Genomic DNA, 13,935 nt, shown 5'->3' with positions numbered 1-13,935 from the left:
ATGTCTCCCCTTCCTAAACTCTAAATCAATTGATGAGGTAGGGGACATTAAGCAAATGGAGATATAAATGTCGATGTCAAATTTATTACTGAAAACAAATACTGGTGAATGAGGCTTAGGCTACAATAATAATGGGTTTCCTAAGAGTGAACTCTGGAATCAAACAGGCCCACCCGCCATTACACAGAGACAGAGGATTGCAGGCCTGACTCATGAGGGCAGAGCACAGACCACTTATCTGGAGGCCTGGCTAGAAGAAGAGCAGGCAGGCTTGCTGCAGGCCAGCAAGGCCCCAATGAGGAAGAGGAGGGGAAGGGGCTGGCTGCAGGCCAGTCTTATTTCTAAATGGGTCAGAGGAGCAAAAGGGAGAGGAGCCAGACATACCCACAAATATTGTGGATCTCAGGCCTGTTTATATGTTAGGGTTACCTGGAACCCCATCCTCGGTGCCTAGAGAGACTGATTCCATTAACTACAATAGGGCATGGGCTTGACTAGGTATTTTTAAAAACTTCCTAGGTAATTGTAGATATGCATCCAGGATTAAGAATCATTGTCCTGATAGATCATAGGTGGATGGTGCCCCTGCCATCATCCCATGCATTCCATTAGATATAGTGATCAACGAGGGGTAGCTCCTACCTTCTAGAATCTCTCATTCTCCTGAAAAAGAATGATAACAACAGTGCTGTTTGCCAAGTGCCACAGGCGCCCAGAAGATGGAGAGACCAAAGGCCTAGGGTTCCAGAGATCTTCCCGGCACCATGGGTGGCCTGGGTTCAGAAGATCACCCTGGCAATTGTGGAAGAAGCAACATAGGAGAAAAGTGGATGTTTGAGAGGCCTATTTTGAAATTACAATAGATCAAGAGAGTATAAAATAAAAAGGAAGCAAAGTGGCTAGGGACACTGATTGCTCATTAATTAGCATCCTTCAGGGTTCAGCCTTAGAATAACAAGCCTTCTTCTTGAGAGCAGGCTACCTGTGGTCTGCCTGGGCCATATGTGCAGCCTCCACTGGAGGCCATGGTTCTGTGTGGAGGAGTTCAAGCTTCTTGAGGTTGTGCTGAGGAGGACAGGAGAGGATGAATATAAGATGCACGGCTTGGCACCTGGCACAGAGTGTCTGCTTTCTAGGTGTTAGGTGCTGCTGCTGCTGCTACTTTTTGGTCTGAGAAGCACACTGATTCACCTGTGTGAAAGCAGAGCTTTCGATGATTTATGATGGGCTCACAGTTTTGCAGAAATGCCACAGATATTTTACTTCACGTTTTAGTTTAATCATCAGTAATTGGCAACAACAACGAAATGCTGAGGATACCTGAACATTTCATTTTAATGAGTCTTATTGATAACTAGACCAAACCAGGATTCAAAACCAAATAAGCATTTTTTCATTTCCTTCAATCCTCATAACTACCTTGTGAGATACATTTTATAGAAAAAAAACTGAGGTTAAGACAAGTTAAGTAATTTTTCTTATATCAGCTTTTAAGTAACAAAGGATGAAAACTCAAGGCTCTGGTTTCACATCAGGCTCTGTTTTGATTATACTACAGCAAGATTACTGAGACAAGGAGGAAGAAAAGCATAATTCGCAAGTCCTCCAGAGGAACATGCCTATGAGATATCTTTGTGGTATACAGAAATAGGGTTATACTAGTTTGAGAATTCTTACTGTGCTCTATTATCTAAAATAGTCACAAGTTTTCTTTTATAAATGTGGAAAATCCCTTTTCTGAAGGTGAGAGTAAATGAACATTCACACTCTGCAAATTTATTTTTTCAAGGGTCCTATAGGATACTCTGAGGACTGTGAAAAAATAAGAACTTTTGAACTCAGAGTCATGTTTTTCCCAATTTACTTGTGTGTCATGCATCTTAGATCAGTATCCTCAATGTATGTTTTATGTGCCTGTAGACAATCCATGAAATGACATGCCGAATACTGACCATAAATTCCTTAAATTTGTACTTGTGCCTTGCATTTGACAGCTGACTTTTGACTAAAGGAATGAATGAATGTTGGAGGAGATTAGTATTGTTGAATTCAAAGGGTAACAGAGATGCTATGCTGTACATAGGGAATACCCTTGGAGGATGACAGCCTTTAAGAGCTAGAGTTTGACAGGGGTAGGGAGCCTGAGAAGGGAAGAGAGGTGTCCTCATCTCTCCCAGGGCCTGGTGACAATGTTTTTTGCTATAACTATAAGTGCTGGATGCCTTTACTCATCTTAATTTCAAATTGATTCTTCATTCTGCATCAGTTAGACATTGTACTGTAGCAGTCCACACAATATTACTTGTCTTCTGGGCCTTCCTGGAGGTCATATCTTGGCAGCACTTCCAGCTCACTTGCAATTATCTTCCCTCGCTTTTTAAAGAGGCATTTGACAAGCAGGTTCACTGTAAAGAGAAAGAAATGGTTGCTACATATTTTTTCATGACTATCACAAACAAATTGGTGTCTCAAAGAAGCTCCTTTCTACTTGGCACCCTCAACTCAATTCAATACACATTTATGGAGGTCATCCTCTGTTTGGGACATTGCAATGGACAGTCTAATAGTTTCAAGGCTAAATAGGCCCCAAGCCTTGCCTTCCAGATGGAAGCATTGTAGTAGGGACTAAGGGATGGACATAAATAACAGTAGCACAATGGAGTCTCCATTGTTTAAAACTATGCACTGCTTTTAAATCACAGGAAATTTCATCAGCCTGGCCTTGGACACATATCTTGCCGTCCATACTATTTAAAATAGGTTTAGCCGCAGATAAAAAGATGAGAGATAGCATATAATCGCAGCACCAACCACCCTAAGTCCTCTGAATTCTGCTGCTGGAGCATGAGAAATTTTATTAGAAGTGTTTCTGGACATAAGATGTGAAATATCAGGAACTATGAATGATGAAGAATTACAGACAGTCTTATTTTGTGACGTAGGGACATTCTGATGTTATTTTAGACGTAAGAGTTCATTGTCTAGATTTAAGTTTCAGCCTCTTAAACAATCTTTCAGATCAGTTAATATTTATGAAATACCTATTACGTGTTCCCCACTTACCTAGGTCTTAGAGGGGAGGTACAAAGATAAATAAGAGATTTTTTTTTTTTTTCCTTTAAGGAGCTTGCAGCCTTGTGAGATCAAAAACAAATAGTTTCAATAGATCCTGTTGGGTGCGTTAGATAAGAAATCATGCTGGGCCCTGTCTTTGCAGAGAAAAGGGGTTTATAGACCAAGTACTGGGTCAGAAAGGCTCCCTGGAGAAGCAGCTGTTCCTCTAGTCCTTGAGGGTATTAGAAAGGTGAAAAAGTTGAGAAGGGAAGCCCAGGTAGAGGGGAAAAGAAAAGGCATAGAAGCTAAGTGTACGTGGTGTTAGGGAGAATTCTTGACTTGGTTTTCTTAGAATTAAGTGCAAATCAAGAAAGGTTACTAGAGGGTGGTAGGTCAGGCAAAAGGAGACTTTAGGCTGCACTGCAGGTGTTTGGGCTTCATTGTAACGAAGGTACACTGCAAGTCTCCATGACTGCAATACAGAAAAGACTTCAGTGAGGCAAGGCAGGGGTGAGAAAACAGGAGTCCAGTTCAGGAGGCTACAACTAAGAGGTTATAAAGGCCTGAGTCAGCGCTGTGAAAACAGAGGTGAAGGAAAGGGTAAAACGGGCAGAGCTGGAAACCGACTGGATGTGAATATCGAGAAAGAAGGGGTCTACATGGGCTCTGAGGTTTGGGGCTTGGGTGACTGGATGGTATCATTTACAGGCATTGGAAAGAACAGAGAAGAGAAGGTTAGGGGAGGGAGAGGAAGGTCTAACTTGGGATAGGTGTTGAATTTGAGGTGCTTATGAAGCAACTGGGCAGGAAGTGACTAGGAAATAGGATGTTCACATGTGAGCTTCAGAGGAGAGGCAAGGGCTGGAAATACCAGCAGAGGCCCTATCTTCTTCTGGTCCACCTCTCTTAGAGCCTGGGAAGTAGTAAGCAAGAAAGTAAATAATACATGTCTAAGATTGATTGCCTGGGGGCCATGGGAGGGAACTATTTGCTCTAAAAGAGAAAAGAAAATATTTTATTATTTTCTATGCCTTAAATTCTGCATTAAAGAAAAACAGTTCAGACCAGAACAGCAGTTGGCAGTTAATCTCAGCCTGAAAGCGATTTTTCCACTACCTGTATTTGGTGTCTTTCAGTTTATTTTTAGACAACACTGGAACTAACTTTGGAGAGTCTTCTTTTGGAGTTTATCCAGGGGCAGGTGACCTGGATAGTGAAGTATCTGGAAATTCTTTCACATGAGGATTAATTTAAATACTTGCAGATATTTAGCCAAGAGAAAGACATCACACTCATACGCAGAGATATATTTTTATACATAATAAAGGCTTCCTTCAAATATTGAAAGGACTGTCACCTAGAAGAAATAAGAGACTTATTGAACATACCTCCAGCTGATCAATGAGTGGAAGTTATATGCAGGTAGAGTTCACTTTTACTTAGTAAATAATCAATCATTAAACACTCAGATTTAGTAGCATCCTTTCTAAGTACAGGGGTCTAACGAGGAACAAGATAGATAAGGTCCCTATTCTCCTGGAGTTCATATTCTATTGATGAGGAGACAGATAATCAACAAGATAGATGACTTTATACACTGACAAGTGCTGTGGAGAAAGGGCTATAGTATGAAGAAAGGGAGTGAGACCAAAGGGGGAGTGTGAGGGTTGGGGCCGAGCTCTCTATAGAGGCTGGGTGCTGGGGAAGTCCCAGGAGGAGATTTTTTGAGATCAGAATGACAGGAGCCACCCAGTTTTAGGAAGAGCTTTCTGGGCCAGGTAAAAATCAAGTTAAAAGGCCTTCACTCAGGATTGAGGCTAAGCTATTGCAGCAAGAGAGCAGGATGTGACTGAGGGAAGGTGAATGGGAACGTAATACCAAGATGAAGTTGGATAGATAGGCAGAGGAAGCTCAGAGAAGGCTTTTTGGATTTTGATTTTTGGAGACTACTACGTACATTTTGCATGGGCAGGACTTGTTCAGGCAGCAAATTATCTAACTCATACTTTTAAAAGATCACTCTGGCCAAGAACCGAGTATGTGGGAGTTTACACAGAGCAGTATTCAAGAGGTCAGAGGACGGTGGATTGGACTAGGTTGGTAATGTGGTAGAAAGAAATGGATTGGTTCCAGAAACATTTTATATATATAAATAACAGGATTTGCTGAAGAACTGGATGTTGAGGAGGGCCATGAGGAAAAGAGGGAATGAAGGATGACTCTTAGGTGTTTCGCTTAAATGTTCCATTAGATGGTGCTGCCATTTAATAAGATGGGGAAAGAGTGGGAGGAGCAGGTGTGGACAGCAGAGAGGGTTAACAGTATGTTCTGGATATATTATGTTGAAATTCCAATTTGACTCACTTGTGGATATAACATATAAGCAGTTCAATGCGTGAGTCTGGAGCTCAGGGAGGACGTCTTGGATGGAGCAACAAAAATCGGAAATCATCAACACATAGATGTGACATGAGCCATGTGAGTAGGAATGGAAGGAAATAGAAAAGAAACCTCAAAACTGAGCCTTAGAAATGTTTAATATTTAGAGACCAGTTAGAAGAAGCAGAGCCAGTAAAAAAGAAGGCCAATAATATAGGATAAAAACCAGGAGAAGGTGTCGTAATGAAAATCAAAAGAAGAAAATATTTAAAGAGGAAGCCATTCAATTTAAGGAAAATCCTGAAAACTTTAGATGTATCCTATCATAGATGGAATCTCACAGCCCCCTGCCAAGGGAACAGGGCACCTTATGTTTCACATCTCTCCACTTCTACATGATAAAAACAACTAACCCCACTAGCATGCAAATGCCACCCAGGCCAGCACTGACTGAAGAAGGGACAGAGAGAGCTTTATCAGTTGCTCAAGGCTTGTCTTCTAGACACTCTCATTCCAGACGTTACTGTGTTCTTAGACTCCTTTCCCTAATTCTGAGTCCTTGCCTCATTCTCAGGTCTTCAGGGATTTTACTGATTCTTGCAGTCAGAGCTCTCAACCAGAACCACTCTGGTTGTCTGCCAATGTCCCGCCCTGGCCTGAGCAGACTACCACTTCCAAGATTTAGTTAGCTCCTTGTCTACTGCTACCTCTGCTGCCCTTGTCCTTTTATGCATCCTTACAACCATGGTTTTTTATGATTATAGACCAACTGTCAGATGCAGATTCAAGCATCTTCTATGACAAGACCCTTAACGTGTGTTCAGCACCATAGATCTTTCTAGATTACATCAGCTAGTTGCATCTGGTTTGGGACAGCTCACAGAACCGGAACCTGGTTCTGATCATCATGAGTGAACAAGCTTACACGGGATGAACTATCTGGAAGAAGGTCCTACCATATAGGGCAACTGCCCCACGTGAGAATGTGGTCTGGATAGCCCTTGCGGACCCTTCCGGTGTAAGATTCTGGGGCGTTTTCAAATACAACGTAAAGAAATGAATCTCAGTTTCTTTTTTAGGGAATAATTTAGAAAGAAAACATTTAATGAAATACAATTACTTTTCCTTTTCTCTAGTATATGAGTCTTCACATTCCGAAATTCTGTTTCTGTATTTCCCTCATATGTTTTGTTTCAGGTTGAGAGAGCTCTTACTTGCTGACAGGATATTTTCCTTCAGGCTAGTGCATTGCTACTCAGGCATAATTCTAAATGACAAGATTGTATACAAGAACGTACAGTTTCTTCTGGCCAAAGCTGACCTCCTACTATTTTCTCACACATCCTAGGCACTCAGTAAAAACTGAATGAATTAAATTGTAGCCATTTAAAAAGTGGCTTCCCTGGTAAAGCAATGGTTGGCATTGGTGTTCATTACCAGGATCTGGCCTGTGATGAGCAGAGGAGTTTTTGTGGAGCACCCCGTCTGTTTCTCTCCTCATCTGCTCTCCTGTCAATGTTCAGATGACAGGTTGATGCTTTCCTGTGTGTAACTAGAATGCTGACAAGAATCATAAATTATAGATTTGGGAAATCTCAAAATATTTCTACACTTTGCTAGTAAGCGGCATCATCATACTATGTGTGTGTGAGGCAGAGGCATGTCACACTGCCTTGTTCCCCGTCCCCTCCCACAGCCACACTCAATGCAGTGTAGGCTTACAAAGGCCTGGGTAAGGGAAGATACTTTTATACATCTAACACAAAAGTCATTTGTAGTTTGCATATTTGTGTCGTTTGAGCCAAAGAGGGTTGCTAAAATATTAAAGGCCAAGCATTCTCTAGTCCTCAGTCTTCTCTATTACCCCTCACTTGCCTTATTTATTTCTGCTACCTGCTAGGCATGCGGATGCTTTTAAATCTGTAAACGTCATCTACAGTATGATAGACAGGAATCACAGCAGTGCTCATAAATTGTCATACCTAAGTTTCATTGGGACTGCAACAATGTAAACATCACAACGTTTTAAGATAGAAACAAATTTAAATCATAACCAGTTTATTGAACAAGCTGGAATCAGTGACGGGCAGGCAGAAAGCAACTTGATCTTTTTCGCCCATTTACACTCCCTCTGTGGAATTGTTCTTCCCCACCCCAGGATGGCTCTCTGTTCTTAATTTTAAAATATGGTTTTTAAAGTGTCTAGAAAGTAAAATCCAGTCTGATGTCAAAACTTCAACCTCCCATCCAATTTACCTGCCCCCATAGCTTTGCTCCACATAGTTGCTGGACTTTTACTCAGGTCCCAGAGCCTGCAATGAGGAAGGAGGATGAAATTGGTTTCTTTACTTTTTGTCTACCTCTGCATTTCTCCCTCTTCTCTATCTCTTTCCCACTGTCTAAATCCTGTTCCTGGCACCTTCTTGGGCTGCTCTCCCAAGAAGAGTGTTCAGAGAAAAGGCCCCCATTTTCTTTGCTGGTGTGTTGGTATCATGGCATTGGGCCCTCTGTGTGCCAGGCACCCAAATGTAGCTCTTTCCCTGATGGGTTGCTCTGTGGGTCCCTCACACATCTCCTTACTGGGAACTTCCCATCAGCAGCTCCCTTATATGGGAAGTGTCCTCTCCAGTGGTCTCTTATGGTTCTACCGACATCCCCTGGGTTCCAGCCCATCAATACAGACTCTCACTCTGGTGGTACCTCATCTCTCTAGAACATCCTATTGGGAAGACGCCTTTCAAGAAATCTCAAGACTCCCTACCTTTTGTCAGGTTTATGGCCCACAGGAAAACAATACAAAACCTTTGGTCCTGGTGGTTTTGGACATGCAGGCCATTGCCAGTGAATGTTTGCTCTGCTGCCACTGATGACCCCACACAGCCTTTCATACATAGACATTTTCAGGTGTAATCAGGGATGCGATGGTTTCTGAGTGCTCCAGACTTCAGGGATATCGATCAAGCCCTCCTGATTGGCTTGGAGAGGGAGGAAAGCCCCCCTGCTCTCTCATGTCAGGAGGAACAGCAAACTGATCATCTCCCAAGCCTCTCACTCACTACCAGCTCTCTCATGAACTCTTGCATTTCTTATGTCTTATATTGCCTGAAGTTAGCTTATGGGCTAATTGAACAAAACTGGAGTTAGCTGATGATGGGCTAACGGGGGCAAAATGTCTCACTCTAGGTCTTGCCTAAATGGTGCACTGTGTCACTTCAGAAAGCAAGAATACTCCCATCTATTATTCTCAGCTTTTGGCCTCAGCAGTAAAATAAGCAACCACTCTTCACATCCTGAGTTCCATAAAATAACCCCTTCCCTGACCAAAAGCCAGTTTTGTTTTGTTTTGTTTTTTGCTTCTACTTTGGATCTCATTCTCTGTTGAATTTTAAAGGCAACCTCCCCCCTCTTTTCCACACAATCTCTCCCTCTCCTGAAACAGTCCCATTAGTATCAAAGAAGTTCTATAATCTCCTATAAAAAAGTGGTGAGCTCTCCCTTGATCCTACATGCTCCTCTAGTTATTGCAATATTTTTCGGCTCCTCTTCTCAGTCAGGCTTCCTAAAAGGCTTTTCTATGCAATCTTCCTCTACTCTCTGCATCTCCAATTTACTCTTCAACTAACGCCTGACTTCCGTTGCCATTACTCAACGGAAACTGCTGTTGTCAAAGTTAACAACCTCTGTGTTGCCAAATGCAATCTACACTCTTCCCTCCTCATCTCTCTGAGTGTTTCACCAGCAGTCAGCTTAACTGACAAACTTCCTATGAGAAACATTTTCTTGTTTTGTCTACAGGATACCACACTATCCTGGATTTCTTCTTATCTCACTCTTCTAATTTCCTTTTAAGCCTCTGCTCTTACTGACCAGGACCCTTAGATTTCCCCAGGGCCTCATTCTGGAACGTCTTCACTTCTCCAGTCTTTCCTGGATGATGCTATCTATTCCCACAGCTCTAAACACCCTCTGTCTTCGAAAAGATCCTAAATTGCTAGATCTAGCCCAGAACTCTCCTCTCCCTGGGGTGGAATATTCAAATATTTACTTAATGTGCTGTGCGGAAGCCATCTCACGATTAAAATATTCAAATCAGAAGTGAGTATGACTATTAATGCTATTTCTCTCTCAGTCTTTCCCATCTCAGAAAGCAACGATGCCCCACCTTCCTGTTATGAAAGTCAGAAATCTGGGAAACATTCCTATTTCTCCTCTTTTCCCCAGGATACAAGATAATCCTGTGTTTATTGATGGCCTGTCATGTATCCAGCTCTGGATACCCCTGTTCCATTCTTTCCCAGCTCCTGCTTCTTCTACCTGCAAAACAGAGCCCTCATCTGGTGGTATCTTTCCATTTCAATCGCCATCACCTCAGTCCAAAGCTCTGCCATTTCTAGCTCAAGCTTCCCAACTGCCTTCTCATTAGCCTCCCTGCTTTCACTCTGGCCTGACACCTGATTCATTTTCCACCTAGCTTACACAGCAATTTTTGAAATAAAAGAATTTTACTATAACCCAAGATATTTCAGTTGTTTTACAATTGAATATCTATAAATATGGGTTATATATATTATATATCATAATATATAATTGTTTTACAACTGAATATATATATAACGTGGATTATAATATATATATATGAAACCCACCTTGGGTGAGCCCTGGCTGCCCCGTCCCTGGACATAGATCCCACCTTCACTCACAGCTCTGTAGCCATGTAAGTTCTTTCAGTCCTAGGAGTCAGCCACCTTTGCTACCTCAGGGCCTTTGCACTTGCCATTCACCCTATCACACACCCTGCTCATTCTCCTCCTTCAGTTCTCAGCATAAGACTATCTCTTGAGAGATGCTGTCTGTACCACCGTCTATAAAATGAGGTCCCCTGCCATTCTCTATCTTGGTCTTCTGTTATTTTCTTTATAACTCTCATTACAGTGTATAATTACTTGTTTGCTATTTGTGACTCCCACTGGACTGTGAATTCCATGAGGGCAGATAATTTGTCTGGCTTGCTCACAGTTGCATCCTCAGCACTTACTGCAGGGTCTCGTGATAGAAGGGATGCAAGAAGAATAAGTTCCAAGAATGAATCGGTGAACAGGGGCACAGCTCACAAATAGCTCACTCCCCCGTTGGCGTCCTAATTGCGGTGTGTTTGAAATTTGTAGCATAACAGAAACAGAAATATGCTGGAATACTGGAAACATTCATTCAGTCCACCTCTATTTAAGGGATATTTATTTGCTATGTGCCCAATGCTGCTGTCCTCATCGACAACAGAACTGTTAAAATGGCGTAATGTCTCTGCCTTCATGGAGCTTTTGTTCTCATGAGGGAAAAAAACTACAACATATTTAGCAAATAAAGATATAAAGGAATATCCATCCATAAGATATAAGATAAGAAGAAAAGTAAGCAGGCAAGAGGATAGAGAATGACAACAGTGAGGCCATTTTAGACTGAATGGATGGTAAGGAAGTCCTCTCTGAAGAGGTACATGTGAACAGAGATGCAGGGAAAGGCCATTTCTGATGAAGGTTCAGTAGATAGAAAGGTCCTAAGGCAGAAATGAGCTTGAGAAGCCTAAAGAGTAGAGAGAAGACCGAAGATTACCAGAATAAAGCGAAACAAGAGCAGGAAAGGCCGAGGTTGCAGAGGTGGGCTGGGCTCGATCACAAGGGGTTTTAGAAAGTATGGCAAGATGCTAGAATTGTATTATGAACATGACAGGAAACTTTGTAGGGGTTACAGCAGAAGGACAGCCTAATCTTATTGACTTTTGACAGACTCTCTGCCAGCTGTGTAGGAATTGACTAAAGGCCACTAGAAATAGTAAGCCCAGGTAGGAGGCCATCGTAGCAGAGATGCGAGATGACCTGTGGACATGGAGAAAAATGCACAAGTGGAAGACCTGAGGCAAGTTTTAGTCTAGGTTTTACATTTAGGCCTGAGAAAAAGGGTGCTGTCTGTTATGAAGAGGAAGCCTGAAGGGGAGTATGTTGGGGGTAGTGGTGAATAGAGAGTTCTGTTTTGGTCACATTATGCTTGAAGTATATTGAAAAGTGACACAAGCCACTTTGATGATGCACAGTGGTTCTTAGGTTGATTGTGGTAGACAACTATAGCCATGTAAAAAGTTGAAATTGGTGAATCAGTTACTGCCCTACAACCTCATTACCAAGTTATAATGAAAGCAAGTCTCAGATCTGATTTTACCACATATGCAGACATAATGTCATTAACAAGTAGGTACAGAGCAATTTATATGGCTGTTCCACAAGCCTGATGCAATCCCAACTCACTGTCCTTCCATGTGTTCCATCAACTACATCAAATGAGTTTACTCAGCAGAAGGCAATACTCCAAGGCAAGGTCAGATAACAAGAAATCCTTTGCCCTAATGGCTGGAAATGGACTGTTTAAGAATTAAGCTTTTACACTATTGGTGAGAATGTAAATTAGTTCAACCATTGTGGAAGACAGTGTGGTGATTCTTCACCACACTGTCTAGAAAGGATCTAGAAACAGAAATACCATTTGACCCAGCAACCCCATTACTGGGTACATACCCAAAGGATTATAAATCATTCTACTATAAAGACACATGCACACGTATTATTTATTGCAGCACTCTTCACAATAGCAAGACTTGGAACCAACCCAAATGCCCATCAAGGATAGACTGGATAAAGAAGATGTGGCACATATACACCATGGAATACTATGCAGCCATAAAGAATGAGTTCATGTCCTTTGCAGGGACATGGATAAGGCTGGAAACCACCATCCTCAGCAAACTAACACAGGAACAGAAAACCAAACACCACACGTTCTCATTCATAAATGGGAGTTAAACAGTGAGAACACATGAACACAGGGAGGAAAACATCACACACCAGGGCCTGTCGGGGTGTGGGGGGTAAAAGGAGGGAAAACATTAGAACAAATACCTAATGCATGTGGGGCTTAAAACTTAGATGAGGGGTTGATGGGTGCAGCAGAACACCATAGCACATGTATACCTATGTAACAAACCTACACATTATGCACATGTATCCCAGAGCTTAAAGTTAAATAAAAATAAATAAATAATATTTAAATTCATAGTTAAAGTCAACATCTGGCTGAATATAACATTTACATTTGCCAGTTTTACTCATTAAAAAATGTTTAGCATCTTTCTCAAAGCAAAAAAAAACCCTCCATTTTGAAATTGTATAAATAAAAAAAAAAGAATTAAGCTTCAGGTACTGTTTCTAAAGGTATAGCCTATAGGCCTTGCTAGCTTCTTACATTTTATTTTTGTATGGGTAGAAAATGTCCCTACGACATTTTAACCAATTCCCATTTCTTGATTACCTCTAATTCGACCTATAAAAGCCCATTTCTAACATCCATTATGCTGATTAACAAGCCACTAATTTCACAAATGAAAACCCGGTTTTGACTTCAGCATGCTAATTAGCAAAATGTCTGGTGCTGATCAGAGTTAAAGATAGCTGAAGTGCTTGTAGTAGCTGCCTCTGGAGGATGGCCTTTCTGCAACGAAGCCAGCTGTAGTGCAAACTCCTGATTAAAGCAACTCTCTGTAGCTTAAAGTAACTAATAAACACTTTTGGAGCACACTTTCTATGTCATAGTATTATAAAGTAGCTGACAAACAATGTCACAAGTAGCCAGGTAGATATCCACACAGAGGCATCTTGGAGGGAGCTATATAAATATGATGCTCAGGACTGCAAGAGTACATTTTTGAGTCCTTGGCAAATTCATGGGGTTTAAAGCCATGAACCTAGATGAGCTCATCCAGAGAGTGAGCAGATAAGAGAGGGAAAAGAGGTCCAAAGATTGAAACCTGGGACACTCCACCATTTAGTGGCTAATTAAAGAAGGGAGATACAGCCAAGGAGATCAAGAAACAACTAGTTACATAGACAGATGACTAGAAACGCATGTTGACCTGAAGTCTAAGTGAAAAAAGTTTCAAAAAAGAATGCTCAGATACGTCAAGTGCTGTCAGAAACTAAGTAATGGGGATTGAGAACTTAACATTGCATTTGCCCAGACTGAAATCACAAATGTCTGATAAGGACAATTCCCACACAACAGTAGAGATGAAAACATGATGGGCGTGGGCTAAGGAGAGAATGCGGGACGAGGAAGTAGAAACAGTTTGGGCAGCTCTTTGGAGTTGCTTTCCTATACAGGGGAAGGGAGAAATGGAGCAGTAATTGGACAGTACCAGGGGTCTAAGAGGTCTTTGTTGTTGCTGCTGTTGTTGTTTCTGATATGTGAGATATTATAGCATGTTTTTATGCTGGCAGGACTGATCTATCAGAGAGGAGAACTTAGAAAGCAAGCAGAGTGCCCCCTCCTGATGCTATGCCACAGGAGCAGGAGGGCCATGCTGCTATCTGCAATGTCCACCTAGATTCCCTGCTATCAAGATAAATTTCCATCTTAGATTAGAGTTGAAGGAGTCCCTTAGTAATTCAATCAGGTGGA

At 41.7% G+C, this 13,935-nt stretch overlaps 1 long non-coding RNA gene across 1 annotated transcript in view; it reads right to left on the bottom strand.

The window, feature by feature from the left end:
• Positions 1 to 1,308: 1,308 nt before the first annotated feature.
• Positions 1,309 to 13,935, bottom strand: part of LOC118149155 (uncharacterized) — a 178,932-nt gene continuing 166,305 nt past the window's right edge. The window contains exon 3 of the long non-coding RNA XR_004736414.3: positions 1,309 to 2,405. This is a non-coding gene — a long non-coding RNA (uncharacterized LOC118149155). The remainder of the gene's footprint in view (positions 2,406 to 13,935) is intronic.

The sequence above is a fragment of the Callithrix jacchus genome, chromosome 18 (genome assembly GCF_049354715.1).
Source record: "Callithrix jacchus isolate 240 chromosome 18, calJac240_pri, whole genome shotgun sequence".
NCBI lineage: Eukaryota > Metazoa > Chordata > Mammalia > Primates > Cebidae > Callithrix > Callithrix jacchus.
The sequence above is the reverse complement of the archived record's forward strand: the minus strand, read 5'-3'. Positions and strand labels throughout refer to the sequence as shown.